At 42.2% G+C, this 15804-nt stretch overlaps 1 protein-coding gene across 1 annotated transcript in view; it reads right to left on the bottom strand.

Moving 5' to 3' along the window:
* Positions 1–15804, bottom strand: part of LOC133446041 (receptor tyrosine-protein kinase erbB-4-like) — a 377138-nt gene that overhangs the window by 198223 nt on the left and 163111 nt on the right. The window lies entirely within an intron of this gene.

The raw sequence follows: 15804 nt of genomic DNA, 5'->3' as shown, positions 1-15804 counted from the left end.
CTGGCTTTATTCTGGCCACCCATCCCCAACAAAGCCTTTTTAAGCATTCAACCTGTGCTGATGAGTCTATGCATAGTAATGAGGAACCTGGTGGGTTTCACTTGCCTTGTCTGAGGCCATAATCTCTCCACCTGTTGTTTTATCACACACACACACACACACACACACACACACACACACACACACACACACACACACACACACACACACACACACACACACACACACACACACACACACACACACACACACACACACACACACACACACACTTTTCTGTTGAAACTTATAAAACACAAATGTCTGCTTTTTACATTAAGTGTGGACTCCTTTTTTAGCATTCACTGTATTTCATAAATACTCTCTACATTATATTTTCAGTTCTCATCCAAAGGGCTAAATTGTGACAAATATACAATTTAGCACGTGCGGGCTTAATATAAGTAAAAAAAAAAAAAAAGTTTTGGGTAAACTTTGGGTAAAAATTGGCTTGCTTTTGCAGCCAGAAGCCATTTCCAAATCATGCTGTGCTAGTTTCTTGGACAAGTTGTGTTAGTACTCTATATATATTTATTCATTTAAATTTAGTCTGCCAATCATTTCAAGTTTTTTACTCAGAAGGAATGGCACCGTACTCTGAATGTCTACCATAAACCAAATCAATTCACTTCTCATATAATGCCAAGTGCAGTTAAATTATATAAAAAAGGTTAGCATGTGTTAAAAAGTGATTATATATATATATATATATATATATATATATATATATATATATATATATATATATATATATGTGTATATATATATATATATATATATATATATATATATATATATATATATATATATATGTTCACCTACAGACATGAAACAGATATCATTAGGTGTGAAATAACTGTAACCTTCAATTGCACTACAAAATGCGAGTCAGCATTCTCAGCAATGCTTATTTTTATATCTAAAGATCTACTTATAATATATTATATATATTAGTATTTCTGAAATCTCAAAGGATTTTCAAAATTAAAAACCAGTGGCTAATCACAGCTGAAGATACTGTATTTATTGAGTTTGTACATGGTCCACCTCCCAGTTGTATGTTCCTCATTTTTATATCAGCTTATATCAGTTATATGTAAACCTTTGAGGTAGTGTTAGCTTGTTTTCATCTCTCAGATTAGCGTAAAAAGATCCTTTTCAACTCCAAAGCAGTCTAATTTCTCATAGAGCTTGTGTTGGGCTACCGCCCATGTGATTATGTAGTCATGTGAACAGTCGGGCTTTGACCAGGCTACCAGGCCGGATTTCAGGCCTTCGACCGAAGCCACCCTAAAGTTTTACGACACGGCTTGGAGCAACGGAAAAACACCATGGACACGAAGCCCAGCCAGGATTTGCATATGTGGACCCCTTGGTGATAAGGGACCACATTCTGATTGGGCAAGGACCTCAAGCTGCAGGAAGGAGCATCGACTTCCTGGGCGCAGCTATAAAAGAGCAAGGCCCCCCTCTCTGGCCCTCTTCTCTCTTCTGTACCTTTTCTGTCTTCAGCTTTTTCTTGGGGTCTTTTTTTTTCCCCTTTTTCCCTTTTTTGACCATCCTTTTTTTGACTCCCGTCCAACGACCCGTTTTGAGTGGTCTCCGGCCCGACTCTGATCCATCCAAGCCTGTCTTGCACGCGGGACGGTCGCGACTACCTCTTTTCTTCACTCAGCGCAGTTGCGCATCAGCCCCGGAGCGACCCGGCCAGCCGGCTTGGACCCGCGCCCTCACCAGCGGTGAACGGATTCCCCGCAGCATCCTGACCCAGGAATCGGGCCCCGGCCGCAAAGAGAAGCCGTGAGAGTCGCCAGCGCTGGTAAACGGGAAATCGTCCCCCAGTCCTGCAACCTCGCCTGTGTTCTTGTGCTTTTCCCAGAGTAGGACGGAGCAAATGGGAGCCACCTCGATTCGTCCCGAAGCGCAGCCAGCGCCTCGGAAGGGAGACCTGCCTGAGAGCTTTAACGCCCTCCAAGACGCTGCTGACCCCCTCAAGTCAGATCCCTAAAAGTAAGAGGCTATAACTGTCTGGGCAGACTTAGTTTAAGGTATTTTGCGTGGTGTTTTCATATATTGTGTGACGTGTCGATTGTGCTGTTTCCGTCTGTCACGTGAGCTTTCACCGCCAAATCATCGGACCACGGCTCCCGGTTGAATCTCAGAGCGGGCGGGTGATCTCAATCCCGACCCGACTCCCTAGTGAGACCCCTGGAACGATCCATCGAATCGGTCGTGAGAGCCCACACCTGTTTGATTTCCACGGCCGTGGATGTGATCATCTGCAGCTGTGCTTTTGTGTGACGCCCCGAGAATCCCGCAGACCAGTGGTCCCCAACCCCCGGGCCCAGAGAGAAAAAATAATTTCTGTAGCATCCCCTGATGATGGATGACTCTCAAACTGATGGTTCACAATGTTTTTATTCCTTGGATGTACAATAAATACACTGCAAACACACTGTAAGAGCTATAAAGGAATAAAATAAAATAGAGTTAGTCTTTCTACATTCATATACGTTTCAGACCGACGCAGCTGCTCGCTCGCTCGGTAATAACAGCTACAGGCTGATTTATGGTTCCGCGTTACACCTACGCAGAGCCTACGGCGTAGGGTGTGCGTCGGCGCGCAACCTACGCCGTAGGCTACGCCGTCGATTTAACGCGGTACCATAAATCAGGCCTACCGCTAACCACAATACATGAGTAACCACGACAGCCAAACTCAAGCTGGACATAAATACGGCATAACATTTGCAAAGAAAACAAATCCTTACCAGCCAGGTGCTTTTTTGTGTCAGTTGGCCACCACTTTAGGACTCAAGACTCTTTAGTCTTGCAGACACACTTTCTACTGCCAGTAAACTTTTACGATTAAAGTCCGAAGCACCGGATGTTTACAATGTCTCGGCGAGACGCCTTCAAAATAAAAGCACTAAATATCAGTGTCCTTAAAAAATAAAATAAAAGCCTGGCTTTAAATAACGTTAATGAGACATAAAAACATAAAAACACATTTATAGAAATACTCATATTAAAAGGTAATTTACAATTTCCATTATTTTATTCTATTTTTTCGAAAACTATGTTTTATTATTATTCATTATTATTATTATTACTATAGAGAAAATACCACAGTTTTTAATGCTGATCTTGTCATTTTATTTAGTTTTTATCAACTACACCTTTAGATTGGGCCGTGAAAATATTGTCATGACATTAAACCGGTCCGCGGTTCAGAAAAGGTTGGGGACCACTGCCGCAGACGAACCGGCGATCGTCGGAGTGTATATTTTTCTGTGATCGACTCTTCCTCCCCTCCTCGCTTAACTAACAAGGGGAGGACAGCGTCTTAGATTCACGTGGCTGTTCGCCATTTTTACTCGTGGTCTGAGTAGCGCTGTCCGCCACCTTACATGCGTGATCCGTCCTCTTGGCGGGGTGTTCGCGTAGCGTGACGGGGCCCGACCTGTTGGCTGCGTGCCCACGTAACGCAGCGCGACGTGACGCCGCTCTGACTGACTGACTGACTGACTGACTGACTGACTGACTGACTGACTGACTGACTGACTGACTGACTGACTGACTGACTGACTGACTGACTGACTGACTGACTGACTCTCACACACACACACACACACACACACACACACACACACACACACACACACACACACACACACACACACACACACACACACACACACACACACACACACACACACACACACACACACACACGGATGATCGGAAGACCTGCATTATGTAATTTATTGTCTCTGTTAATGTAGCGAACCATCAGAGTTTATCCGGAATGCTGTTTTCCCATCTGCTTGACACTGATGTGAATAAATTCTGATTGAAAGAAGTCGTCTTTGTTTATTGTACGCACATTTGCCGCTAATGTTGGGTGCCGGAGCCTGTGTTCGGATTTCATCCTTCAATTGTATTCTGTAGAATAATTAATCTTGAGACTGATTCTGCTGTTAAAGTTATCATTTTCCTGGTTAAAACCCAGGTGGTGCCCCAAATTTATTAAGTCATTTTGATAATTCAAGTTGATAAATAATCTACTTTATTAATTATTAATAATTGTTGAAGGACAATTATCAATAACTCGTGATAACTTAACAGCACTACTTGTTGCACAACACTTGCTAATAAAAAAAAAGAGACACAAGGTTGCTGCACCAGAAGAAATGTATCCCCTCGAGGTGCTGCATGTTCACCATACAGCAATGATGGAGCGCTACAACAGCGACTGTACTTATTACTGGTCTATGAATGAAAATCTACCAACATATGCATCAAAGTGACAATGCACGCTGAAGACAAGTTGCTGCAAAAATGCATTATTCTATGGTACTTTGAAGGGATAGACATTGTAGTCTTTCCTTGATGCAGTTAGGTTTGGTAGAGGGTAAAAGTGTAGTGAGAATAAAAGTTTTGCACATTGATAGTATTGCAACAGCAGTTTTCTGACCTCTGTGATTCACTAAAGGTTTCACTTTGCACAGTAACTATCATTACAAACCAGGTCAGCACAGCCCTTATTGCCCTGCAGAAGTCTATAGGTCAGTAGCAATGGAGAACTGTAGATTGGCTCATTTTGCGGGATGGCAAATAGAGCAAGCAGAGGAAATTTTTCCTTTATTTCTTTGGTTTCTTTGAAATGGGATTTAACCTCCCCATTCATTTTAATTCCACTGTTTTATCCACCAGGAACAAGAGCAAGGAGAGAGTAAGATCACCTACAGAATCTGTCAGTCGAACAATGAGGCAGGTTGTCTGAGTAGAAACATGTTCGGAAACACAAACTCACAGGCAGTTTACAACAAATTGGGAATTTGGGATTGAAGGGAATTAAAAATGAATAAGGAAAAGTGAGAAACTTACACTGTCACATGTATATCTGTATTTGTGCAGTGATACATCATCTTTCTCTGACTATCAGCTCCTGCTTCTTTTCTACAGAATGTTAGCGACTCATTCATTTTCAGGTACTGCTAGGTCTGTATCTCATTCATCTTTCTCATCAGTGTTGGGCAAGTTACATCCAAAATATAATACATTATATATTACTAGTTACTGTCATTTGAAAGTAATTAGTTACATTACAATATTACTATATCTGAATTGTAATGCGTTACAAGTCAGACTTGTTCCCGGTGCATGTTGGACTCCGGCAGGGCTGCCCTTTGTCACCGGTCCTGTTCATAATTTTTATGGACAGGATTTCTAGGCGCAGCCAGGGGCCGGAGGGGATCTGGTTTGGGAACCTCAGGATTTCATCTCTGCTTTTTGCAGATGATGTTGTCCTGTTGGCTTCATCAGACCGGGACCTCCAGCATGTGCTGGGGCGGTTTGCGGCCGAGTGCGACGCGGCAGGGATGAGAATCAGCACCTCCAAGACCGAGGCCATGGTTCTCGACCGGAAAAGGGTGGCATGCCTTCTCCGGGTGGGTGGAGAAGTCCTGCCTCAGGTGGAGGAGTTCAAGTATCTCGGGATCTTGTTCACGAGTGAGGGAACAATGGAGCGTGAGATTGACAGGCGGATCGGTGCAGCGTCCGCAGTAATGCGGTCGATGTACTGGACCGTCGTGGTAAAGAGGGAGCTGAGTCGAAAGGCGAAGCTCTCGATTTACCAGTCAATCTACGCCCCTACCCTCACCTATGGTCATGAACTTTGGGTAGTGACCGAAAGGACAAGATCGCGGATACAAGCGGCCGAGATGAGTTTCCTCCGCAGGGTGGCTGGACGCTCCCTTAGAGATAGGGTGAGGAGTTCGGTCACCCGGGAGGAGCTCGGAGTCGAGCCGCTACTCCTCCACATTGAGAGGAGTCAGCTGAGGTGGCTTGGGCATCTGTACCGGATGCCTCCTGGACGCCTCCCTAGGGAGGTGTTCCAGGCATGTCCCACCGGGAGGAGACCCCGGGGAAGACCCAGGACACGCTGGAGAGACTATGTCTCTCGGCTGGCCTGGGAACGCCTCGGACTCCCCCCGGAAGAGCTGGAGGAAGTGTCTGGGGTGAGGGAAGTCTGGGCATCCCTGCTGAGGCTGCTGCCCCCGCGACCCGGGAATGGATAAGCGGGAGAAGATGACATGACATGACATGTAATGCGTTACACTACTTGTGTATTACTTTTGAGTTACTTTCAACAAAATAGCAAAAAAAGATAAATCTTGTCCCACTGGCAGATTTTTCTACTTATTTCAAGTGAAAATTTACTTGAAACAGGTGAAAATTGTCAAATAAGTTATTTTTCTGGTGTTATTTTTCTGGTGATGACTCTAAATGTTGAAATAGCAGTAAAACCACATTCATTGATGAAATGACATAAGGGATGGAAAGGAGGGATGGCAGTTTTACAGGGGGGATGATTTGGACCGTTTTTATTTCAGGGGGGATGATTTGGACCGTTTTTATTTCAGGGGGGATGATTTGGACCGTTTTTATTTCAGGGATGATTTGGACCGTTTTTATTTCAGGGGGGATGATTTGGACTGTTTTTATTTCAGGGGGGATGATTTGGACCGTTTTTATTTCAGGGGGGATGATTTGGACTGTTTTTATTTCAGGGGGGATGATTTGGACCGTTTTTATTTCAGGGGGGGGGGGTGATTTGGACCATTTTAATTTCAGGGGGGGTGCCATCACATCACCCCTCATCCCCCCTCAACTCGAATACTGCTCACACGGAACTCAGAACTTCTTCATAAATAACTCCCAGAGAGAAAAAAAACACCAGCAAGCTAACAAACAAACCAATAAAGCTCTCAGAGTTAACAAAACGAACCAGCAATCAACAACTCGCAGCTGTTTTAACCTCTCCTCCTGATGGGCTGCAGGTGTGGTTTAAGGCTGATTTATGGTTCCGCGTTACACCAACGCAGGCCATACGCCGTGGGTTACGCGAACTACTGCGTACCCTACGGCGAAAGCTCTGCGTCGATTTAACGCGGAACCATAAATCCGCTCTCACAGCGCGACTGACTGTGAGCCCGGCTCCTGCTCCTCGCCGCGCGCAGCTCCTCGCCGACTCCGCACTCATATATATTTAATAAATATATAAAGCCCATATATTAATAAAGCCTCACTTGGCCGAGCCCTAACGCTGAGACCATGGTAGATTTAAGTTACACGCGGACACGCCGCACTGTTGACTTTTCCCTGCCGGCTCTGCTCACTGAACAGTCCCCACACAAACAGTGTCCAGCGGCGCTACGTTCCGCCGCGCCGCGTTCCCAACGCTTTTTTCTGTTGTCGGGATGTCTCGCGGACGCGGATGTCTCGTTGGTGAATTCTTTAAAAAACAACAGCTAAACGGGTTAAAATGCGTTATAACGCGCGTTACTTAGATTGTAACGAGTAAAATATTACCGAAAATGTATTAGTAATGCGTTATATTACTGCGTTACAGCAAATAGTAATACATTACTGTAATTGCGTTACTTTTGTAACGCGTTACCCCCAACACTGTTTCTCATAGACACACTGACAAGCGATCCATTCGGTGACTGTTGCTGTTGACAGCGGAAACCATGAAAGTTGAACTCTTTTAAAAAAAACAAAACAAAAAAAATCCTGTACCTCAAAGGTGATACAAGGTGCTGTTGAACGTAGATGGGCTACAGAGGCCTTCAGGTGGATTTGTTACTCGTGTACATGTAGGATTAGTTGTGTGGCGGTCATGAAAACCAAGCTGTAAAGAATCACTTCTGATTTCTGTTTTTGCCAACGTTAGCACCTCTTTTATAGAGCATACCTTCCAGTTTAGTTGCTGGTCAAACTCTTTCATCACGCTTCCCTTGGCTAACCGTTCTGTGGACTTTTCCCTGTCAGTGGTGTCACTTCCAACCGTGCACTGTCCTTCTTCGTGTCAAATTAAAATGATGGAAATGAACTTGAGGAGACGCTAATTGCAACTGTCAATCCAATCTGGGTCTAGGCTGAAAGACAGGGGCTCCCGAGCACTTCATCAGTCTTCATTAATATTGAAGGAGTTTGCTATGGAGCATGGGGCCAACGTAATCTCCGCTCATCTAACGGTGCATCAGAATTAGGAAGCTGGGGAGGGCATTGATGGCGCCTGAGGGACAAATATGCCAGTCAAAAAGAAATATGAGACAGGGGAAGAGGAAAAAAGATGCTGCATTTATGTTCTGTGGGAATTGGCAATTTCATATACACTTCTTTAAAACACCATAAGAATTAATGCTAAATTACCATGACTTGATTTAACTCAGGGATAAAATCTGAACTTGAGTTAATAGGTATGTTGAACACTCCACATTATATTACAAACACTTTAAATTATAATACCATGGCATGGATGCAAAGGCCAACAGCACTCTTCAAAGGACTAAATCATTGAACATTTTTAGAGGACATTTTGAAGTGCTGCGTTCAAAAACGAAGTTAATGGAGAATTTGTTTTCACGCTTACTAGAGATCCTCTTAGTTGTTTACATCTTATACTTCATATGCATAATTGGATATGAAGACACTCAACACCTGACACGGTAATGGTTTAACTGAAATGATTGATTACAGTTTAGTTTTTTTCATTCTAGAAAAGAAATGCGGCCCATTTCAGCTGGCAGCAAAGAATAAATTCAGTTTCCAATAGTTGAAGTGTTTCTAAAAAACATACTTCAATTAAGGTTACTTATGTACGGAAAATTATTTTCATATTCATATATGTTTTAGAGTAGTTTTGATGGCAGATGTTTAGATATTTGAGGAAAAGACATTTTCAAATATTCTTCTTGCTGCTTAAAAAGGAAAGATGCAAATATTTCTGTGTTTTGAAGCATACGTTTGAAGGGATTACCGATTCACAAATTCAAATATAATACAACCCTGTCACTTAAGTCTTATTTTGTGAGATATTCCAGTATTCTAGGTGCTGTGACTTCATTGACCCAGATCAGAGCAGAATTTTCCGGTTTCCCCATCTTTATCTTCGGCCAATTTCACAGCGTTTAATATTTGCTCTACATCGGAAGTAAGCACCTTAAAATTATGAAGCCAATGTCCAAAGATGCACATCCCATAGAGCACCTGAAGGAGTGGAACTGTGATGGTTCAAATAATATTGTTTAGAAGTACTCTCCTCTGGCTGGTATTTTTCCATTCAGCATGTCACAGATGTTAAATTAATGTCTATAAATCTTGTCAACTCTTGAAAAGAAAAAAAAGGGATGTCAAATTTAATATAGAATATTAACAGACATCACCCCAATGTGCACTGAGCTTCATTTAAGAGCTGAACACAAGAAAGCTGCAACACTGATCACTTCAATTATTCCCATTATGCAGTTTATTCACACAGTACGTCATGCTTTAAATGTGATTCTGTCCTCTGTCTCCTGTAAATATCTGGCATCTGTTCAGATGTATTAACCATTAAACAAGTCACGGTTAATCATGCAGCCTGATGAAGATGGGCAGAAAATCAAATTAAATCATTCATATTGGATAAAACTTCCTTGAAGATCGCTGATCAAATATTCTACCTCGAAAGAGACTGAACTTTCGATTTTTTTGATCCCATTGTTTTCTTGAAAGCTTACTGCTGATTTGTGGGCACTTATGATTGGAAGTAGGACCTGGAACACTTGAATAAATTGTATCCAAGTACAAGCACATTTTTGACAATTGAATTTTGTAATTTAGTGAGGAGTGAGTCTAACAGTGCACTGCATGTCCAATTTCCTAATTTAAATGTGAAGCATTCGAGTGAACATAGCAGAATCTGTAACAATGGCCGAATAAAATGACATTAATAAAATAAAATAATAAAATGTAGAAGTAGCCTTCATTTGTAATCATAATTACACAGCTAGGAGATCATACGACGGATGTACAGAAGACTTGGTATATTGTTTTTGTGAACATCAGTGCTTTGATATTACTTTTGCCGTGAATTGACATGACTAAAATATATGCACATTCATGTTTTCACCTTTATATCAGGAATATCTGCTTTTTTCGCCGTCTGTAACATTTAATCTCATGTCAACATAAATTAACAACCTAAGAGAATTGTTTTGACATTTCAAACATTTTATCGCCCCATTCTTTCAAGGATTTTATCTGGGTACTCCAGTTTCCTCCCACTATCCAAAATAATGTGCATAAGGATAATTATTCTATGGAGTATGTTTGAGAGTTTGTGGATGTTTTTCTATGTGCCTTGGACTGGCATGGTGGCCTGAAGCCTTTATCAATCCACCACTTCATCCGTCCATCCATATATCCGTCCGTCCGTCCATCCATCCATCCCAACAGTGCGCTAGCGTTCCCATGTTTGTTCTGAATGTTCAATTTCCTTAAGCAAAATGTTCTCGCTCTCTAACCGCTTAACCCTTCACTGTCACCTCCACCCTAAAGCAAAGCAAGGTCAAATCAGCTAGGAATGAAAACAGGAAATGCACATGATTTTTCTTATGTTGTATTCTCTCACAAAACTTGCTTGAAATCATGGAATTGAACAGCTTGAGGTTCGAAGACACGAACCTTTGTGTAAACTGTAAAGACAGCTCTTCTATCTGAAGTTAGGCGATATCCCTCATCTTTGGGCACCCATTAGTCTGTCCTTGTTCACTAGTGCACACACTGTGGCCTCCATCTGGTAAACGTCACTATGACAGCTGAGAATTATGTGAACAAGTGTATTGTCAAGTGCACACTTAATACAACTGTCAGTGAGGACCACACTTCCAGCCAAAAACCATCTTTTCTTTAAAGCCCTATTTAAAGCATAGACGTAAGGGGACCGGCATTTTCAGCAGTTTTGAAACCATTTTTAATAGCTGCTTTTACGTACTTAAAATACCACAAGGAACTGATAAAACAAAAGGGACCCTGAATACATCTGCTGTGAATAAACATTTTACTCTTCATTGTTTGCTCATTCACACATTATGTCTTAAGGGTATGGTTTCTCGGATATTTGCATACAAGCCTTCATTATTTAAAACGTATTTGCAAAGCAACTGACATACACGTGTAAGGAAAAGTAATTACTTTAGAGAAAAACTTTAAGTGTATGAATAAGATTGGGACGGGGGGCTGCAGAGCACTTACTCTTCTCTTCTACATGCTACTACATGATAGGTGGGAAGTAAGTGAGCTTGTTCTGGACTGATAAGCAATCCGATCACCGCTTTCATTTTGTGTTCAAAATGATGTTTAATAATGATTGCAGTGGCAAGTCAAACAAGCCTATTTCCTTGTGTGGTTGTGGGTTCCTACACTAGACATTATTAAGAGAGGGAGAGATGGAAAAATTAATATTTTATAATCCCTAAGATGTTTGTGGGCTCACACAAGAAAGTGTCATGAGGAAAAAGAAACACGCAAACTGTGTCTTGGCTTTCTTCTTTGTTCCCGTTCCGTAAAACACCAAACACGTGTGAACTTGTTATATGGGCACAATTTGCCATTTGAATCTTTGCATGCAAATGCAGGTTCTTCATAATAAAGATGAGAAACAAACTCAAAGGAGTGAGAATATGGATTTAGCAGGGATTTAAAAACTGAGGATGCAAACACGTCTTATGGTTTAAGCTCAAAGTTGGGCTGTTGGTGAGAATGTGCATATGTTGGATGTGGGGTGGAAAGCTCACTGCTGAAATGCAGTTATTAATCACTGTGCAAGCGTTGATTCATCTGTCGTGGAGGCAGTTTGGAAGATGGACTCTATTTACTGCTAAAGCTGTTTGAGGGGCTTTGGGAGGCAGCCATCAATCTGTTGGCTATCTTCAAAAGAAAGAGCCAGTGCACAGGCATCAGTTTCAATCACCTCCCAGAGACAGGTGGTATAGTAAGCTGGTGCACACAGAGTTTTTTTCCTCACTTCTTCTTTTCTTCTCTACCTCAAGGTGATTTTTCCCCCTCCCTCGGGAAGCATGTTATTAATGTGTCTTATCATAATAATAATAATATTCCCTAAAAATACATACTGCACCCTGCCCTTTGGCTCCCTTGCTGTTTGGCACTTCATGTTCCTAATTAGCATCTTCAATTAACCCATTTTAATTGCCAACCATAGAAAGGTGCGGGACCCTGGCAAGTTAGAGCCACAGGGAGACATTTTGTAAATGACTGGTGGTGTAATGTGGGCATCTAAAGAGGGGATTGTACTAATGGACTTTCAACCTCAACCCGTAAATTGTGCCTTAATGTAATGTTAGCTTGTACACGTGGCATTATCAAGAGGCGCGTGTAAACTCAAGCAGAGTGGAGGATGTTGTTTCAAGTTGCAAGCAAGCAATCACAGATTGGTTTAAAATCCTTCTATCCATGCATTTTAGGACACACATAGCCCTACCACCTTTTGTAATCTACATCAGTGGGGCCCATTGCCTCTGTAGGAGTCTAATGGTATCCATTCACCATCCATTGCTCCCTCTTTCTTAATATAATCTCAGTTTTGTTTTGCATCCCAGGGGGTGCTTCCTGAATTGCTTTGCACAACACTGAGTACTTAATGATTTGTTTTTATTATGGTACGTTTGCTCAATCTTGATATTTTGCTCTAAACAAACTAAATACACAACCAAAGACATGTCACCCCATTACTTTCACCTGATGTGAACAAATTCTGCCATAATAACTGTAATCATTGCTCTAGTAGCAAAATATGAGAACAGAGCTTACTTTTTTTTTTTTTTTCTTTTTCCTTTTTTTTTTTTGGGGGGGGGGGGGTGTCCTCCGCAAAACTGCCTTATCCAATTTCATTGGCACAGCAATATTACTCCAATCATGCGGACAGCACTTCAGTGTTACACAGAGGGAGGTCCCTAGACCCTCTTCCCAAAATAGAATAGAATAGAAGTGAAATCACTTGGGCTGCATGTTTTAGCGGTGCTGAGTGCAGGCCGCATAGTCTAAGGTAGTGACTGTGAGATGCAGAAGGCCAACAGAGTTCAAAAGGAGAAGCTGATTTCACCAAAAAGCAGGCAGTTTTCATTCTCCTGCGAATTTCCTTGCGATAACCTTCTTCTAGTCCGTCATTGCCACATTATTACTTCTTTGACCCCAAAGGAACCCGAGGCTTTCATCACCTGCATCTGTGTACGTCTGTGTGCATCAGATCAGAGTGAAAGCTGGTATTCATGTGTGTCATCAGTTTAGGTTTGATGTTCAAATGTCATGAGTTGATTCACTCGGTTATCTTTGCTTGTTAATAGAGGAATCCGCAACTGTATCATCGCAATTAACCACATTTACAGTATAGTCCTTGACTTTTTTTCTCGATCCTGGCTTTGGATATTTTTCCTGCTTGTACTTTTGGATGCATTGCAAGAGGGCAGCTGGTTTTCTTTTCTTGGTTTTCATAAAAGGAAAAGAAACATTGTTGACTTTTCTTTAAGATTTTAAGGGTTACCATGACCAAGTTTACTGCAAATCTGTGCCAGCATCCCAAAGTTTGCGCATTCATCATTTCATTTCAAGTCTTGTCTGGGTTTTTTTTTTTTTTAATTAGTTATTTTCTTAGCTCTGCATACAGGTCCATTTTGAACTCACCTTGACGATGTATGCAATTTTTCCTCACCTTAAAGAACCAAAACAGACACCAATTTTGATAACTGTAATCTTACCAAAGGCAATTTTCCATTAGAGCGGATAGTTACTGTATATGGGGCATCAACCGTTGGCGTGCGCCTCCATTACAAGGAACCATTCTATAACAAGATTTTCCTGGAAGTTCTACAAGGACCAGATAAGTCCCTTTCTGGGGTTAGGTACTTCAGTATGCCCCCAAAAGCAACCATAGGCTTTACAGTGGTGTTGATTCTGTACTTATTGGGTATGCTCTTCTTAGGATATGAAGTCAAGGCGTCTTTATATCCTTTCTAATTTGAGCCTTCTCAATTTTGTCTCCACCATCACCATGCATTCAAAGACAGAAAACATGACTACGACCCCGTCCACACGTAGCCGGATATCTGCGGATATCTGCTAAACCGGAGATATTTTCCTACGTTTTGACCTGTCATCCACATGAAAACGCAAATAAACGAAGGTTTAAAAAAACTCCGGGCAAAGTGAAGATTTTTGAAAACTCCGTTTATGTATATGCGTGTAGACACACACAACCGGAGTTTTGCGTTTTCGAACGTCACATTATGCGACAAAACAACAACAAATCTGCTCTGACGTGCGCCTTTTGTTTACTACAGAACCACAGATGATCCAGCATCTGTTCTCCAAGCTATTAAATAAATGGTCTCTGGTCTTGACCACCGACACAGAGCGTACGCCGTAGGGTATGCGGCGACGCGCACCCTACGCCGTACCGGGACACGGGGGGGAGAAGGAGACGCGCCTGCCGGGGAAGCGGAGCCGCGGAGGTGCAGCTTCCCCGGGAGCCGCAGATTATCTACAGGTTTGAAATGCTTATGAATGTGGTCGAAAACGCAGATCTTCGGTTACGTGTGGAAGGGTTTTTTTTTTTTTTAAAACGATGTAATGTGGATGCAAATTTTTTTATAAACGTAGGGGGGAAATATTCGGTTTTAAAAATACCCGGCTACGTGTGGACGGGGTCTACATCAGCCATCTCAGCTCCTTCCATGTTGATGCATCATTGGAGTTTGCTTTCTTTGCCTACTCTGATTTTGTTAATGTTGCAACTGTTTCAATATGATAACACTGTGATACGATAACATCTGAAAATGTCCGAAAATGAATACATCACTACCAAATGCCAGCTGATCCTACCAAGTTCCTACCCTGTAATGGAGGCCCAAGGAAGAGGTCGACCTTACTACACTTCCCGCCTCCTGGGTTTTACCGTGGAGCCCTGCTGACAGAACCCTGCCTCTTGTGTCATACCACTAGTTTGTTTAGAGCTCATATGCCTAGTTTAGAGTACCATTTTCTCGAAAATCCTTGTAAGTCTCTAAATGTTTCTTGAGATATTCAAGTTAAAGGTTGAAGTGTTGAGAGCAGCACAGTGGCTTGGTGGTTAGCACTGATGTCTCACAGCAGGATGTTTCCTGGTTCGGAGAAGACGCAAACTCCACACAGAAAGGCTCCCGCCGGGCCCCTGAGTTTGAATGTTCTCCCCATGCTTGTTCTCCCTGTGTTTAACCCCACAGTCCAAAAACATGCATGTTAGGTTGACTGACGATTCTAAACTGCCTCTCGGTGTGTGTGTGAGCGTGTGTGTGTGTGTGTGTGTGTGTGTTGTTTGTCTGGATATGTGGCCCTGCGATGGACTGTTGACCTGTCCAGGCCGTACCCCTGGCTATCGACTGTAATGGGCTAGGAGAGGCTCCAGCAGACATCCGTGAACCTGCGCAGGATTAAGGGGGTATAGAAAATGGATGGATGGATGGGTTGAAGTGCAAAGGATCATTTCCATTTCTGATTCTCCAGTTTAAATTCAAAAAAGAAAGCGATGTGCAGTTTCAAGTTTGATTACTGTGTATATATATATGTGCAAGAATACAATCAGACATTCTGAGAAGAAGGCTGATTACTTCTGATTAGAACTATGTCCTTCTCTGCTTATTATTGGTTCCATTGGTTCCATTGGTTCCAAACATACAGCAAACAGGAAATATTGGAAAGTGCAGCTTTCTCCTGTGTCTCATGTAATTTGGCATCTTTCAAAGACTAGAATACATTTCAAGGCACATGAGAGTATATTCAAATAAACATCATGTAGCAGGATTTGTTACCTTTAGGCTGTGGTTTGTTTGCATTAAGCAAATAAACATGAAGCTACCAATCCAGAGGCTCTAACTTTAC

This window comes from Cololabis saira, chromosome 6, assembly GCF_033807715.1.
Source record: "Cololabis saira isolate AMF1-May2022 chromosome 6, fColSai1.1, whole genome shotgun sequence".
Lineage (NCBI taxonomy): Eukaryota > Metazoa > Chordata > Actinopteri > Beloniformes > Belonidae > Cololabis > Cololabis saira.
The sequence above is the reverse complement of the archived record's forward strand: the minus strand, read 5'-3'. Positions and strand labels throughout refer to the sequence as shown.